Source organism: Schistocerca piceifrons, chromosome 3 (genome assembly GCF_021461385.2).
Source record: "Schistocerca piceifrons isolate TAMUIC-IGC-003096 chromosome 3, iqSchPice1.1, whole genome shotgun sequence".
NCBI lineage: Eukaryota > Metazoa > Arthropoda > Insecta > Orthoptera > Acrididae > Schistocerca > Schistocerca piceifrons.
In genome coordinates, this window is record NC_060140.1 from 826,101,267 (window position 1) to 826,119,902 (window position 18,636).

Sequence of the window (18,636 nt, forward strand, 5' to 3'; positions counted from 1 at the left end):
TAAGGTAAATGATATTGATGATAAGACGTATTGAAGAAGTATTAGTGACGTATTGAGATTATGTGATGCTGTTGATTATTGGAGTTTTGGTGTATAAGAGGTAAAGTAAGTGAGGAGCATATTTTTTTGTTGGTCTTATGGAACAAGGAGGATGAAGAGAGCAGACTAGAACACTAAAATAGAAGGAAGATAGTCTATACACACACTTTGTTAAATCACTAAGCAGTATATACTTTTTTTTTTGGAGAGAGGAAGTAATTGCATATCTTGGCTCACTGACAGTTGTTCAACAACAGTACATTTTGATCTGGCTTGGCAAACATTGGTCTTGACATGATGACTATGACGTTGACTAACTATTATTGACTGTTATACATTGCTGCCAGTACTACTTGATACACATGATGAACATCAGATTTTGACAGAATTACATTTACACAATTAACACTATTCAATTACACAGTAGTACTTAATGTGGATAAGAGATGAGTGAGTGTGTTTTGTGTGTTTTCCTTTCCTAATCCTAACCACCTATCTCCTAAATATTATTTTATTTGTTTGTAGTGGCTTGCACTGACACCCATAAATATTATAGGTTTATTGGTATTTGTGTATTGTAATAGTTAATAGGACAATTATCTGACATCATTTGTGTGTTTGTTATGATTTGTATGTTACTGTAAAAGCATTTGTATGTGCATTCAAACTATTGTTCATGCCTGAACTGTCTGATTAGTGAAGATAAATATTCTGAACTGTTACCTGCACTTTTCAACATGATGTGTGACATTTGGTCGTGTTTAATTTCTGCTGATGAACTGTGTGATCAGTAATTGTAAAAAAATAATCATGGACTGTTACTGGTACCTTTTCTACATGAGTGGTGCCACTAGGACATGTTTAATTGGTGCTCATAAACTCTGATGAACAGTGTGAACAGTGCTAGTGAGTTTGATGGAACTGCTTCTGCAGAGAGATGTGACTTTTTGCTGTCTGCACCTACTCAATACTGCTGGGTGCCACTGATGGACTGCTTCTACTGAAAAGATGTCCCCTGTTGCTGTGTGCACCTGATCAACATTGCTGATGCCACTAATGGACTGCTTCTACTGAAATGGTGTCACTTGTTGGTGTCTGCACCTGCTCTCAACATTGCTGGGTACAACTGATGAACTGTTTTTACTGAAATGAAGTCACTTGTTGCTGTCTGCACCTACTCAACATTGCTGGGTGCCTCTGATGGACTGCTTCTACTGAAATGATGTCACTTGTTGGTGTCTGCACCTGCTCAACATTGCTGGGTGCCTCTGATGGACTGCTTCTACTGAACTAATGTGACTTGTTGCTGTGTGTACCTCTTGAACTTTACTGAGTGCCACTGTTAGAACTGTTTCTACTGAAATGATGTTACTTTTTGCTGTCTGCACCTACTCAACATTGCTGGGTGCCACAGATGGACTGTTTTTACTGAAATGGTATTACTTGTTGGTGTCTGCACCTGCTCTCAACATTGCTGGGTGCAACTGGTGAACTGCTTTTACTGAAATGAAGTCACTTGTTGCTGTCTGCACCAACTTAACATTGCTGGGTGCCACTGATGAAATGCTTCTACTGAACTAATGTGACTTGTTGCTGGGTGTACCTGCTAAACTTTACTGGGTGCAACTGATGGACTGCTTCTACTGAAAAGATGTCACCTGTTAGTATCTTTTTTTTGTATAATTAATCATTGAGAGCATTTTATGTGAACATTTGTATAAACTGATTTTTTGTATATTGTGTAAACTATTATGTAAAGCCACATGCATGAAAAGAAGTTGTATTGCTTACTGTATTTCATATATTAGGTTAGTAAAAGGTCAGTGCAAAGCCAAAATTTTTAACTAATTATGTGATATTTAGGTATTAATATTATCTTTTATTTTTGTCTGTATTTTTCTGGACGAATTTGGTGGTATTTTCACCACCAATGCTGGCAAAAATACCATCAAATTCTGGCCTGTGGAGGAGGGGCATATGAAAGGTGGCTACACTGTGCCACTGCGCCAGAGAGTGCGCCAAAGAGTTCTATTAAGCCGCCTCCACAGTGCGTGTTAAGAGCTCGTGGAAGTCAGTGCTTGTTATGAGATTGTAGAAGTCAGTGCTAGTAGAGAGCTTGTGGAGGTCAGTCGTACCCAGAGGTGCTAGTGGGCACTGCTTGTCGTGAAGTCGGAGTGAGATGTGGTAGTAAGAGTGTTGTTCCATGTTTTATGCAGTTATTTGATGGGAGAGATAGCAGATGTTATTGTAATGAGTGCATTTCATCAATATATGAAGGTAAAACTTACAATGTTAGTTCCATGTCTTATGCAGTTATTTGATGGGAGAGATAGCAGATGTTATTGTAATGAGTGCATTTCGTCAATATATATGAAGGTAAAAATTACAATGTTTTTTTTTATTTATTGGTTGTGTATCTGAAATAATGTGTCACTACAGGTTCAGTCAACAAAGCACCTGGCTTGTGTTCTTGGATTAGAGTGTAATTGTGATTTTCTTGCGTAATTATAGTTTTTCTAAATTTTTTTTGTCACGCCAGTATAGTTGGTATTTAAAAATTCTTGTCTTGTTGGAAAAGAACCGTGCCAGATGTGGACGTTGAGTCACACTCCCACATACAGAACAGTTACATTTGTGCTAGGATTTGTAGATTTTATAGTTGCTGGGGACTTAATTAATTAACTGTGTTTACGGAAATTTTCTTACATTGTTTGTTGCAGTCAGATAGCGTAATAATTCTAGTCAGGGCCAACCGATTACGAGACACTGCGTAATCGGACATAAGTATTTTCATTAATTATTTAATTAAGCCCCCATGCACGTGGCGACCGCTGCTTCGGATCGTCCCTTGGAATTTTTCTGATTGTGAAAATTGTAGACTGTAGTATTGTTGTAGTAATTTTGAGTTTATTAATTGTAGTCTATTTTGCATGTGTAGATTTGGTAATTGGCATTCTTCTAATGGTATTTTTCAAAATTTAATTTTTATTGCCTTGTACACGCGTTTGACAAATTAGTGCAATTATTTCAATTGTTCGATTGATCGTGTCTGAGGGAGACATTTCATGTGAATAGTATTGTTAGAGATAAGGAGGCATTGTGTGTAATTTTCGTACAGTGACGAATCTTTCGTATATTTTGTAAATGATTACGCGATCAATGAAAAAAAGCGAAAATGATGAATAGTGAGAATAACGAAATTGCTGACATGGCGAACTCGCCAACAGAGGAAAACAGTATGGTGGATAATGAAGTGAAAAACAATGTAATAAGTCGGGAAAATAGTCCGGAACCATTTCAAAATTTTTCTCAATCAGAAAATCCACAGAATCCGAGATCAACGATAGAAGATTCTGAAGTAGTATCGAACACAGATAGCCTTACAGCTATGACGAAGGAAACTGGTTTTGCGGGAAATGTTAGGCGCGAAAAGAATTGCGATCCGGTTACTATGGAGCAGTTGATGAGTGCAATATTAAATTTGGGATCACAGATAGAAGCAATGACAACATGGTTACGCTCACGAAGAGGGACAGGTTTCAAAAATACGAATGATGAATCAAAGAAAGAAATCAGAGAAGAAGTACAACCGATTTTGAATTCTCACAATAATAGTTTAATTTCAACAGAAATCAGACAAGAGGAACAGGACAGAGAACAGGAAGAAAAAGATCGCGTGATAGGACAGAAATTTTCAGAGTTAAATTTACAACGTGCACACTATAAGGCAGAGATAATTGAAAGAATCGAGGAATTCGTACCAAATGACAGAATAAATAACTTAACGCAACAGTGTGAACAGTTAACTACTAAATGTGTCAACACCGAAACCCGAGTCGCGACATTTACAGAAGACGTAAATAAACAGAAAGAACAATTAAGTGACACATCGGAAAGAGTTGAGATGATCTCAGATAAATTGACAAGTGTTAGTTTAGCAGTAGGGTGTGAAGAAAATAATTTGTTTCATTTACGGGATGCAACAAGAGAGCGCCAGGCGCGCGAACTTTACAATAATCGACATTCGGACTGGGACAGACGCGGTAGGTCTTTGTCGCCACGAGGCGAAAACTTTGACTATAAACACTTTTTGACTGTCCGGAAATTTAAGATCTTCCGCAATTCTAAGAATGACATACATCCATGTTCATGGCTAGATCAATTTACGTACGCACTTCCGCCAGATGTGCCACAAAGTCACAAACTGGAAATTATGTGCAGCTATTAAGGTCCTCAGGGGATTCACTACTCTAAGTGAATATGTGCCGTAGCGAGCATAGGGCCCCGAGCTGTAGTGGTGCTATTTCTCTTTTAGTTTTCTGGACCGCTGCCTACTCTTTTACTATTCTTTGCATCTGTCAAACCAGCTCTTCGACTATCAATCTATCTAGAGAGTAAGTAAACAATAACCGGATTTGACTAATGTACCTAAAAGTGATTTCGTAAATTACCATTTGGACTTACTGTATCTTCAGCAGCATTCATTCGTAGCCTAAACGAAATTTTACCTGTTTATATTCGTGACAATATTACTTCTTATGTTGATGACATTCTTATTGCTAAACGTTCTTGGAGTGAGCACAACAAAATTTTGGATTCATTATTACGTATTTTTGCACGAGTTGGCATGACAGTGAACTTGGAAAAATCTGAATTTGGTCGTTCTCAGGTGAAATTTCTCGGTCTCATTATTTCTACAGAAGGTATTCTTCCTGATCCAGAAAAATTAGACGCTATTCGTAATTATGCTGTTCCTACTACAAAACGTGATGTTCGTAGTTTTCTTGCTGTCTGTACTTTTCTTAGACGCTTTGTTAGATTGGACGATTTGGCCACACCTCGTTTTTGCGATCTATCTGGAAAGTTCTTTTTAAACGAAAATCGGTCGACAACTCTGTTTGATTAGTTTGTATTCCTGATGAGTGGTCAATAAATTGGTTTGGTACACACATTTCAGTTATGCGCACTTTGGTCCCAGAAAATGCTTTCATAAATTACGAGAAAATTGTTACTTCAGTAATATGGAAAAACGTATTCGATCTGTTCTTGCCAAATGCAAATTATGTCAAATGGCTAAGCCTCCAACGATTTCTCACAGGGCACCGTTGTTTCCCGTCATTCCAGCGAAATTAAAGGATATGGCTGCAGTCGATTTGTTTGGTCCAGTGGTTCGATCTACTAATGGTTTTGCGTACATTTTCGTAGCAGTGGAGTTGACGTCAAAATATGTGTGTTTTACACCTTTACGCAAAGCAACAGCTCGTTCAGTATCTAACGCTTTCATCAAACATTTTCTTAAATAAGTCGGTCACGTTGATAAGGTTATATCAGATAATGGATCACAGTTTCGTTCTAATATTTGGCTTCGTACTTTACACCGTCGTAAAATTAAACCAATCTTCATTTCACTTTTTCACCCTCAATCTAACGCTTCAGAGAGATGGATGAAGGAAATCAATAAATTGTGTTGTCTTTATTGTCATCAGAATCACAGAACTTGGGATCAGTATCTTCATATTTTTCAAAACATTCTGAATGAACTTCCTAATGACTCAACTTCTTTACCGCCTCTATTGATATTAAAAAATAAAGTACCAACAAATCGCATTTCTGAAATCGTTCCTTTTCCGCCTTCACGGAAACTGCGACATTCTGAAGTTGTCAACCTGGCTCTACGAAATATTGCGTCTGCGGCTGCAAGAAGAGAGAAATCAGCTAGACGTCCTGGTCGTTCAAAAATCTTTTCAGTTGGTCAAAAAGTATTAATTAAGTCCCACCGTTTGTCTCAAAGGAAAAGGCTTGTGTCGCAAATTTTTTCTGCTTTATAACGGTCCATATAGAATTCGTAAAATCATTCATGATAACACTGTTGAAGTAGAAACTCTTAAATCTCGGCGCTCTAAGGGAATACATCACATATCTAACGTAAAAATTTTTGTGGAATGACATACTTTTGAGGAACCAACAGCTACATGTAAACACGCAGAGAGTACAAGGATACCGCGCTGTGTTTTGGCGGCGGCACATACTCAAAGCAACAGTCAAGTCTGCGCGCCGCACAAGGCAGTCGTTGACCGCGAACAATGACTTCCTACGTCACGCGCCTACAGCTGATCGAGCGCTCAGTGCGAATGCACTGACAGACGTAAACAAATACACAGTCTAATTTCTCCGACTAAATTCTGTATAAAGCTATAAGGATTTGTTGAATTGTGTTATTATCATTCAGTATTTTGCAGGATACGGTTGTATAAAATACGTCACGCGCCCACAGCTGATCGAGCGCTCAGTGCGAATGCCCTGACAGCCGTAAACAAACACACAGTTTAATTTCTCCGACTAAATTCAGTATAAAGCTATAGTGACTTGATGAATTCTGTTATTAACATTCAGTATTTTGCAGGATACGGTTCTATAAAATATTTAAGAACTTCAGGTAAACTCTGTGTGTCTCCGACGTTAAGACGACCTGCTATCGAGAAATTTTCAGGAAGAATGTAATTTCCAAGAAGAAACTAATTAACTAAAAAAGGGTAATTATTAATTGAGTTCATTTTACAGGTAACATATTTCCACTTAGGTACGTACTTTAGACGTAATTTGCTGCTCGCGATTACGTGATTCATACTTTGTGCTAATTTCATGTTCTATGGATTTACTTGTGAAGCGACGTGCTTGTATACATTTACTGATTTTGACAATTATTGATTAATGAACTGGGTTGTGACTTGTATATATTATGCATCGCTTGGCTGCACTGCTTTTTCACTGATGTCATATTTTTTTTTTTTTAATTATGTGCCTGCTGTGCTTATTTATTTAAATTATAATTGTAACCTGATTTATTGTGCTGACTGTGGTTATGTATGTAGGTTATACTTTGTGATTTATCTGCTTGCGCCTTCATGTTTACTTATTAAGATGACATATGAACATTTATTTGCTTAGGCTGATATGATGCTAATGACTTGTTTATTACGTAAGATATATGTTTGCTGCTTTTTGTATGGATTACATATTTACACATTTCTGTTTTGTTGCCATAACTGCTCTTTAATTTGGTGTATAGAAATGCTGATATACTGTGTATAAACATAGAGTTTAGGTTACACTGTGGTATTAATTATAGATTGTTCGGTTGGCAGAGCCTCGTTGTAGGAATTGTGCTGCATCCACTTGTTGACATTTTGTTCTCTACTGGTATATTTACTCGCTATTGCAAGTTTTGCTTACGCTCAGTGCCATATATTTTTAAGATAAGAAAATTAACTGCTATAATTCGACGAACGACATTGGTACAGGAACTTCGTTGAAGTCACATGAGCTGAGGTTTTATGGAAGCTGTATAAATTTTTGCTAATAGGAAGGAAGCTAACGACGTGACATACCAATACTAGGTTTAGACCATTAACAATTATTAGACTGCATTTTTCGTAAGCAATTGAAATAGGAAGTGGCACTTGACACAAGAAATACTCCACATGTTTGCTTCTGTTTGCCATAATTCTTGAAGTGGTGTACACACTGTGAAATATTATGATCATTCACACTCCGTAATCGTACTTAATTACTGAGAGTTATTCGAACTAAGTCTGTTAGAGGTCATGTATGCATTTCTTTGTTTATAATTTATAATGAGTAGAAAATTTGGGTCAGATGGATTACACAGAGGTTGTGTGTGGACACTGTGTCTTCGGATTGTATGGGATGCTGAATTGAAGTTGCATTAGGATTTTATCTGTACTTGTTCAAGGAGACTGACTAGAGGAAAGAGTTGTGTTGGAAGTGAGATGATATTGGCAATGAGGTTTATATTTATCGATGTATTATTATAGGTATTGAGAGTATATGAAGTTGTTTGTGGACAAGAGGTAAGGTGATATTGGTGCTGAGGTTTACATTTATCGATGTATTATTGAGGTATTATTGAGATTATGTGATGCTGATGATTATTGAAGTTTTGGTGGATAAGAGGTAAAGTAAGTGAGGAGCATATTTTTTTTGTTGGTCTTATGGAACAAAGAGGATGAAGAGAGCAGACTAAAACACTAAAGTAGAAAGAAGACAGTCTATACACACACTTTGTTAAATCACTAAGCAGTATATACTTTTTTTTAAAGAGAGGAAGTATTTGCATATCTTGGCTCACTGACAGTTGTTCAACAACAGTACATCTGATCTGGCTTCGCAAACATTGGTCTTGACATGATGACTATGACGTTGACTTAACTATTATTGACTGTTGCACATTGCTGCCACTACTACTTGATACACATGATGAACATCAGATTATGACAGAATTGCATTTACACAGTTAACACTATTCAATTACACAGTAGTACTTAATGTGGATGAAAGATGAGTGAGTGTGTTTTGTGTGTTGTGTGTTTTCCTTTCCTAATCCTAACCACCTATCTCCTAAATATTATTTTATTTGTTGGTAGTGGCTTGCACTGACACCCATAAATATTATAGGTTTACTGGTATTTGTGTATTGTAATAGTTAATAGGACAATTATCTGATATCATTTGTGTGTTTGTTATGGTTTGTATGTTACTGTAAAAGCATTTGTATGTGCATTCAAACTATTGTTCATGCCTGAACTGTCTGATTAGTGAAGATAAATATTCTGAACTGTTACCTGCACTTTTCAACATGATGTGTGACATTTGGTCGTGTTTAATTTCTGCTGATGAACAGTGTGATCAGTGCTAGTGAATTTTATCGAACTGCTTCTGCTGAGAGATGTGACTTTTTGCTGTCTGCACCTACTCAACATTACTGGGTGCAACTGATGGAGTGCTTCTACTGAAATGGTGTCACTTGTTGGTGTCTGCACCTGCTCTCAACATTGCTGGGTGCAACTGATGAACTGTTTTTACTGAAATGGTGTCACTTGTTGGTGTCTGCACCTGCTCTCAACATTGCTGGGTGCAACTGATGAACTGTTTTTACTGAAATGAAGTCACTTGTTGCTGTCTGCACCTACTCAATACTGCTGGGTGCAACTGATGGACTGCTTCTACTGAAAAGATGTCCCCTGTTGCTGTGTGCACCTGATCAACATTGCTGATGCCACTAATGGACTGCTTCTACTGAAATGGTGTCACTTGCTGGTGTCTGCACCTGCTCTCAATATTGCTGGGTGCCACTAATGGACTGCTTCTACTGAAATGGTGTCACTTGCTGGTGTCTGCACCTGCTCTCAATATTGCTGGGTGCCACTAATGGACTGCTTCTACTGAAATAATGTCACTTGTTGGTGTCTGCACCTGCTCTCAACATTGCTGGGTGCAACTGATGAACTGTTTCTACTGAAATGAAGTCACTTGTTGCTGTCTGCACCTGCTCAACATTGCTGGGTGCAACTGATGAACTGTGGGTGCAACTGATGAACTGCTTCTACTGAAAAGATGTCCCCTGTTGCTGTGTGCACCTGATCAACATTGCTGATGCCACTGATGGACTGCTTTTACTGAAAAGATGTTACCTGTTGGTGTCCTTTTTTTGTATAAACTAATCATTGAAAACATTTTATGTGAACATTTGTATAAACTGATTTTTTTGTATATTGTGTAAACTATTATGTAAAGCCACATGCATGAAAAGAAGTTGTATTGCTTACTGTATTTCATACATTAGGTTAGTAAAAGGTCAGTGCAAAGCCAAAATTTTTAACTAATTATATGATACTTAGGTATTAATATTATCTTTTATTTTTGTCTGTATTTTTCTGGACGAATTTGGTGGTATTTTCACCACCAATGCTGGCAAAAATACCATCAAATTCTGGCCTGTGGAGGAGGGGCATATGAAAGGTGGCTACACTGTGCCACTGCGCCAGAGAGTGCGCCAAAGAGTACTATTAAGCCGCCTCCACAGTGCCTGTTTAGGGTTCGTAGAAGTCAGTGCTTGTTGTGACTTCGGAGAGGACAGTGTGTGTTGAGAACTCATAGAGTCAGTTTTGTCGAGAGCTCGTAGTAGTGTGTGCGTGGGCAGAGCTCGTGGTTGTTGTGAAGTTGGAGCAAGATGTTGTAGTAAAGAGTGTAGTTCCATGTCTTATGCAGTTATTTGATGGGAGAGATAGCAGATGTTATTGTAATGAGTGCATTTCGTCAATATATATGAAGGTAAAAATTACAATGTTTTTTTTTATTTATTGGTTGTGTATCTGAAATAATGTGTCACTACAGGTTCAGTCAACAAAGCATCTGGCTTGTGTTCTTGGATTAGAGTGTAATTGTGATTTTCTTGCGTAATTATAGTTTTTCTAAATTTTTTTTGTCACGCCAGTATAGTTGGTATTTAAAAATTTTTGTCTTGTTGGAAAAGAACCGTGCCAGATGTGGACGTTGAGTCACACTCCCACATACAGAACAGTTACATTTGTGCTAGGATTTGTAGATTTTATAGTTGCTGGGGACTTAATTAATTAACTGTGTTTACGGAAATTTTCTTACATTGTTTGTTGCAGTCAGATAGCGTAATAATTCTAGTCAGGGCCAACCGATTACGAGACACTGCGTAATCGGACATAAGTATTTTCATTAATTATTTAATTAAGACCCCATGCACAACAAGCTCTCTACTAGCACTGACTTCTACAATCTCATAACAAGCACTGACTTCCACGAGCTCTTAACACGCACTGTGGAGGCGGCTTAATAGAACTCTTTGGCGCACTCTCTGGCGCAGTGGCACAGTGTAGCCACCTTTCAACGTTCATATTCACATGGCATCTATATTAACATGTTCTGTAGAAATGATTAGCATTTCAGTCACCTCTGTTCAGTCTGTGTCCTGTTGCGTAGTAGGCATAGGGTCCGTCATGGGCCCTGATGACTTGTTCCACGAGTGATAGCATTAAAGCGTGTAAGGCGAGAATGGCGTCCTATGATATAGCCATCCATGCTGCATTCACCTGGTTCCAAAGTTCATTTGTGGTGGTTGGCATTGGGTCACAGCGTTGCAGCCGTTGTTTCACCATATACCAGACTTTCGATTGGCGACAAGTCTCGTGATCTGGCTGATAAGGGCAGAAGGCTGACATCCTGTGACACCAACATGTGGTCGTGCGTTGTCTTGCTGAAAAATGGCGTCTGGGTGGCACTAACGTAGGCCACACTGGTCACAGTGCCCTGAACACGCACCACCTGTGATTTGTAGTTGTACCCAACAGCACCCCACACCATAACGCCTTGAATTGGCGCTGTATTTCTTGCGCGTAAGCGGTCAATGTGATGCCATTGTCTGCGGGGAACCAAAATGTGGCCATTATTTTCAAACACATAGAACCTGAATTCGTCTGATGCCATTCCTGTCCCAGTGATGTCGTTCCATACACCACTGTCGTCTAGCACACTTGTGCACATTCGTCAAAGGTAGGCGGAGAAGTGCACGATGCGCACGTTTGCCGTAATAAACGACAACGAACTGTCACCCCTGATAGAGTACGATGTGTTACATATTTCCATTGTTGGCCAGAGCCGACGAGGACACAGATGTGTCCTACAATGCCATTCGGATGTTTTGTCGATCTTCTCGGAGGGTAATCTGGTTGTTTCGACCTGATCCACCGAGCGAGGTGGCGCAGTGGTTAGCACACTGGACTCCCATTCGGGAGGACGACGGTTCAATCCCGTCTCCGGCCATACTGATTTAGGTTTTCCGTGATTTCCCTAAATCGCATCAGGCAAATGCCGGGATGGTTCCTTTGAAAGGGCACGGCCGATTTCCTTCCCCATCCTTCCCTCACCCGAGCTTGCGCTCCGTCTCTAATGACCTCGTTGTCGACGGGACGTTAAACACTAATCTCCTCCTCCTCCTCGACCTGACCCAGCTCTTCGCTTTCTGCGGCCTTCCGTGAACCATTCTGCACACACCCATTGCACTGCCGAAACACTTCGTCCCACACGAGCAACAACTTCCCGGATGGATGAATCACATTCTCTCATGCCAATAATGCGCAGTCATTCAAAGCCACTGATTTGACGATACGGTTCGCGCATACGTCTGCAACGCATCTTGCACGTCTGCTCAAGTAATAATGATCCATTTATAGTGACAACGAGAGCTGCAGGCACATTTTACCGTCAGGTGGTGTTGCACCACGATATCGATGTTGACAGTGAAGCCGCTGTGCGAGATATGCTAATCATTTCTGCAGAACATCCTAATGTACATGTCCTGTGAAACTGGGTTGTTTTGAAAACCAGCCTTATTCAAACGCAATTAGTTTATTTTCGTATTTACCCAGTCATGTTTCGACACCTATGTCTCATCTTCTGTGAGTCAAATATTATTTCTGTAAAGTTCAGTATGAAATTTATAATAATTTAACTGTTGTAGGCCTAAGAATTACAATATGTGCAATTTGCTTTGTTTTGTTTAGACGCTCACCTTAAAATTTTATCGCTAAATAAACTGCATTTTTATACAATGTCGGTTTTTGTGCTCTTTTTTCATCGTTTTTTGACAGCATGTCATATGCAAACTAGCCATTAAGAAAATTAGTGCGTATTTATCAAGAACTGTTTCATGGGTAGAGGTTATGTGCGTTTCTGTACTTCGTCCTGTTGCGTGTGGTTGATGTCTCAATCGGCAGCTATTTAGTGAACTGTTTCAACACAGTTGTAGTTCATTGCGTGTCCCAAACAGTGTTTCGTTGCACAGTGTTGTATTTTCATTCTGCATGTTTGGCCTATGTATAGTGACTGGCATGAACTACAGGTTAGGTGATATATTCCGGCTTTGGAGAGTTTGTCTGCTCAGGTGTCCTTAGTGCTTAGATTTTTCTGTACTGTGTTATTTGTGTGGAATGATATTTGTAGCCCTTGTTTCTTCAGTATTCGATGACATAGTGCAAGAAATCAGGTCTTACACAGAAATACTAATGAAAAAAGAAAGAAACACACACAAAAAACTGAATCACCTCATGAGATTTGCCGCAACAATAGATAAAGAACATAGAGTAGATGCCCAACACAAGTTCCATGACAGACTTGTCGATTTAACTGACATAGAATTAACAAAACAAGAAAGAGAATTACTCGAAAAGGGGCCAAAACACAACATACACACACACACACACACCTGTCACACAAAATCATAGAAAACCTAATGACAGAGACAGAATTCATGATAAAGCAAGAATAAAAGTTGGACAACCCAAATTTCAGTGCCAACTTGACAAGGGAACTTGTAGCAGAAGAGATAAAACACATAATCAAGGAACACAAGACCCAGATCATCTCAAAAACAAAAATAACAGAGAAAAATATGTCCATAAAACTAAACAAAAACCCACAAAAATACAATCCAATGATCACCAGAGCAGACAAAGGGAATACACTTGTACTTATGAATGAGGCAGAGTACATAAGGATAACAGAAGAATTTATAGAACAGAACAACATCATCAAATTAATCAATGATCCTTCATGAGGTACCAAAGAAACACACCAAACGTCTCTTAAAAAAATGTCCACAGGGTGGGAAACATACCGAAGATACTAGGGCTACAAATATCATTCCGCACAAGTAACACAGTACAGAAAAATCAAAGCGCTAAGAACACCTCAGCAAACAAATTCTCCAAAGTCGGAATATATCAGTTAACCTGTAGTTCACGCCAGTCGTTCTACATGAGTCAAACATGCAGAATGAAAATACAACACTGTGCAACAAAACACTGCTTGGAACACTCAATGAACTAAAAACTGTGTTGAAACAGTGCACTGAATAGCTGCTGGTCCAGACATCAACCAGACACGTAAATATTGTAATTATTAGTCCTACAACAGTTAAATTACTATAAATTTCGTATTTTACTTTACAGAAATAATATTTGACGCACAGAAGATGACACATAGGTGTCGAAGCATGTCTGGGTAAACATGAAAATAAACTAACTGTGTTTGAATAAGACTCATTTTCCAATCAACACTATTTTAAATCGCAAACATGGAAGAGCATTAAGAGGTGTTTCAAACCTTAGCAAAACGAGTACGTCCTGTGAGTATGAACGTCCTATCTGTAGTCGTTCAACCTACTCTATTTTTTCCTTTTTTTCTGAACATGAGTATATTTCCGCTGGCAAATCGAGAGTCGATAGAAGTCATTATCACTATAATTGCATGATTGGACTACCTATTTGTGATAAGACTCAAGTATTCTTTGAGTAGTTCAGGAACAATATCATCTGAGTCGGGGGGGGGGGGTAAAAGGAAGCAATTACTAATTTATTCCCGTTGTCAAGTATAATTTCTATTCATACTAATTAACATTAACAATGTAGTTCAATTTCGTTATAAAATAAACTATTTCTAACAGCAAGAAAGACGCCGCACCAACTGCATTTAATCAATCCCTTCCAAACACTGTTAAGGCCATTGTAAAAATTTCGGATGAACTTATCTCTAGCTTTAGCCAGCTTTCGGTACTTGTAATGACTTGAGATCCGCTGCTTCTACAAGCACTTGGAGCTCTGGCTGTTTCCCAACGCAGCTACGACAATTTAAAACTACAATATAGGTCGTTGACATTGCTACACCCACCATCTTCCTGCGTTCGTCCTACACCGTTTGAAACTGAAGCCCTTTCTGCACTTTCCTGAGACCTTCTATCAAAAAAAAAAAAAATAAATAAAACGCCCAGTCACCTCCACATAGGCCCACTACTCGTGTTGCTGCCTCCTGTCGTTAGTAGACAGTTGACAAATTAAGCTGAACTCGAAATCCCACCATCCTTTAGCACAGGTCGAGAATCCTGCAACCTACATGATCGCAGAGCGCTATGAGCCTCTGATTCGGACCCTACATGTGGCTCTCTACTGGAGGTCTGAAGTCGATCCTGTCGACGGTACTACAGATGGTGAGCTCTGCGTTCATCTCACAAGCTAGACGGGCAGTCTGTACCACTTCAGCTAGCTGGAACTAGAGAGAACATCTTCTGATCCAGTGCGACATACACTGCTAGCACCGAGATAAGCCACCAACTGAAGTTGGCTGCATCCTATGCTCTTCATGGCATTCAAAAACATCTTCAACATCTGGAATGACTCTTCATGGTATGAACACACAGTGCACACTGCATTTCTTTCTCGCCTTGGGAGACATATCCCTAAGGGGTCTCATTATGGGCCTGACATAACAGATCCCATCTACCAGTAAACACAGCCTCTGTGACTGTCCAGATCTTGTGGGCTATGAGGCTCCCTCTGGAACAGAGCGAGTGACAGCATCTGGTTCAGGGTCATTGTCAGCCACATATAGTGCCATAAACGTGTTCTTCAGATGGACCGGGGAGGCACTTCTATCGTTCCCCCGAGTAGCCTGCTTGCCGCACTTTGAAACAACCTCCCACCCTATCATGGTTGAGTGGTCATCCTCAATGCGGGCCGTACCCAGGGTGGTCACAGCAATGGACCGATGGGGGGCGGGGCACAAGAGGTGTGTGCTGGACGTACCTTTCATCCCCACATCCAGGTCCCCACAGCAATGCTCATTGGCAACAGCATCAAGCTGCGTGACTGAAGCCAGCACCGCCTGCAACTGTGAATGAAGGGTTACGAACTCATCTCACATCTGAACGCAGCAATATACACTAAAATCGGAAGAATAATGGAATAAACTGTGATTAAAACTTGGAACTCACAAACGAAACACTGTGCTCTCAAGCGCTGCGGCCTAGACGGGAACTGCAGACCAGAGAACGAGTTTTACAGCTGCAACTGACTCCTCACAGTAAGACAAATGCCTGGCACAAAACAAACGTCGGAAATGTGCACTAAACAGTAATTAAAACTCGAAACTGTGGCTACTAGAAACACAAATACACAAGAAATTTATGATTTTAAACTTAATTTCTTGTTGTTGTTGTGGTCTTCAGTCCTGAGACTGGTTTGATTCAGCTCTCCATGCTACTCTATCCTGTGCAAGCTTCTTCATCTCCCAGTACCTGCTGCAGCCTACATCCTTCTGAATCTGCTTAGTGTATTCATCTCTTGGTCTCCCTCTACGATTTTTACTCTCCACGCTTCCCTCCAGTACTAAATTGGTGATCTCTTGATGCCTCAGAACATGTCTTACCAACCGATCCCTTCTTCTAGTCAAGTTGTGCCACAAACTCCTCTTCTCCCCAATTCTATTCAATACCTCCTCATTAGTTATGTGATCTACCCATCTAATTTTCAGCATTCTTCTGTAGCACCACATTTCGAAAGCTTCTATTCTCTTCTTGTCTAAACTATTTATCGTCCACGTTTCACTTCCATACACGGCTACACTCCATACAAATACTTTCAGAAACGACTTCCTAACACTTAAATCAATATTCGATGTTAACAAATTTCTCTTCTTCAGAAATGCTTTCCTTGCCATTGCCAGTCTACATTTTATATCCTCTCTACTTCGACCATCATCAGTTATTTTGCTCTCCAAATAGCAAAACTCCTTTACTGCTTTAAGTGTCTCCTTTCCTAACCTAATTCCCTCAGCATCACCCGACTTAATTCGACTACATTTCATTATCCTCGTTTTGCTTTTGTTGATGTTCATCTTATATCCTCCTTTCAAGACACTGTCCATTCCGTTCAACTGCTCTTCCAAGTCCTTTGCTGTCTCTGACAGAATTACAATGTCATCGGCGAACCTCAAAGTTTTTATTTCTTCTCCATGAATTTTAATTCCTACTCCGAACTTTCCTTTTGTTTCCTTCACTGCTTGCTCAATATACAGATTAAATAGCATCGGGGAGAGGCTACAACCCTGTCTCACTCCCAACCCAACCACTGCTTCCCTTTCATGCCCCTCCACTCTTATAAATGCCATCTGGTTTCTGTACAAATTGTAAATAGCCTTTCGCTCCCTGTATTTTACCCCTGCCAGCGTTAGAATTTGAAAGCTTAGGTAACTATAATGTGGAAAAAATACTGTGTGTGTGGAACCCTGGTGCGATGTAAGACACAACCAGCAAGCCTTAATATGATCAGGATAAATAAACAAATAAAATAAATATATGTACAGTGAAATGATGTATGCTGGAAGAACCGACCACTCAGCGTTTGTGTTATGATTAGCATTACTCAGGTGAATCAGATCTCAAAAAGGTGCTAGAAAGATTAGTAGCGATTGGTCCCAATCAGTCCGCTGCGCGACACTTGTTCCGCTAGAATTATCGCAGCAGCGAGCGAGCAGATGAGGAGGAAGGCACGTGAGGATATGAGATTAGGATGGCCGCGCCTGGCGCAGCGCGCCCGGCCCTTCCATTAGGGCGGGCAGACGCGATTACCAGAGCGGGGCGCACCTGTGCTGCCGCTGCGACTGGCCGCACTGCGCAAAGCACGCTGCACGCTGCAGCCGTCGCTAGCATTTATCACACCCGCACACATTGTTCTCAAATTACAGGGAACCTTTACCCTGTTTGAAGGGGTAAGAGTGATTTCATTTGTGACATGACATTTGGCGCTTTCGGTCAATGGTAACTCCCCCTTCCCTCCATTCTTATCTCTTCCCTTTTCCCTTTCCTCGCCCACGCCTCCCTACCCCCTTCCCCATCAACTTTCCCCTTCCTCAATCCCATCCCTTAGGCCGGTATTACACTATCAAATTTCTTTGTCAAGGATTTGATCAAAGATGTGATCAAATATCACGTCAAATATTTTTGACAAAGATCTATGAAGTAGCGCTAGAAGGGGTATTACACTGTCACCATATTTTTCGTCAAAGTTTAAGATGGCTGCCAACAACAACTTGTTATTAACCGCAGCAGTTTCACGTACCACATTTGCACTGTGTGCATATGCGGAAGAGAAGCGGAAAAAAAGGAAACATACCTGGGTGAAGCCGTGGGTTTAACGACGACACGATAAAAGCATTCAACAAAACTTGTTACGTGAGCTTATGGTGGAGGACGTCAAGTCGTACATCAATTACTTAAGAATGGATGAGCATACATTTCTGTATGTGCTCAATGAAGTGTATCCTCATTTCACAAAGCACAATATTCACTTAAGAACTGCTACATCTGCAGAAGATAGGCTCACTGTAACACTCCGATTCTTTGCTACAGGAGAGGGTTAGGTTGGGTTACGTTAGGTCAGGTCTCCAATCTTCGTAATCTATTTTTGTATTCAGCGTGCCTCATCTTGTAAAGCGCCTCATCAGCTTCATACATCTCTATTAATTTTGTAGTCGTCGTCACACACCAATGGTACTTACTCGCAATGTTTATAAAAACACTACAGACGACAGAATGCATCGATGCTAGTGCTCCATGTGGTAACATGTCACATTGCAGTGAACAGAAGACAAGCGACTTCTTTGATCAAATCTACATTTGATCAAATATTGGACGACATTTGACAAAGTTCGCTATAACACCATCAAACATCTTTGACAAAGATATTGGACAAAGATATTTGATAAAGAAATTTGATAGTGTAATACTGGCCTTACCCATGCCTTCCTGCCGGCCGAAGTGGCCGAGCGGTTCTTGGCGCTACAGTCTGCAACCGCGAGACCGCTACGGTCGCAGGTTCGAATCCTGCCTCGGCCATGGATGTGTGTGATGTCCTTAGGTTAGTTAGGTTTAAGTAG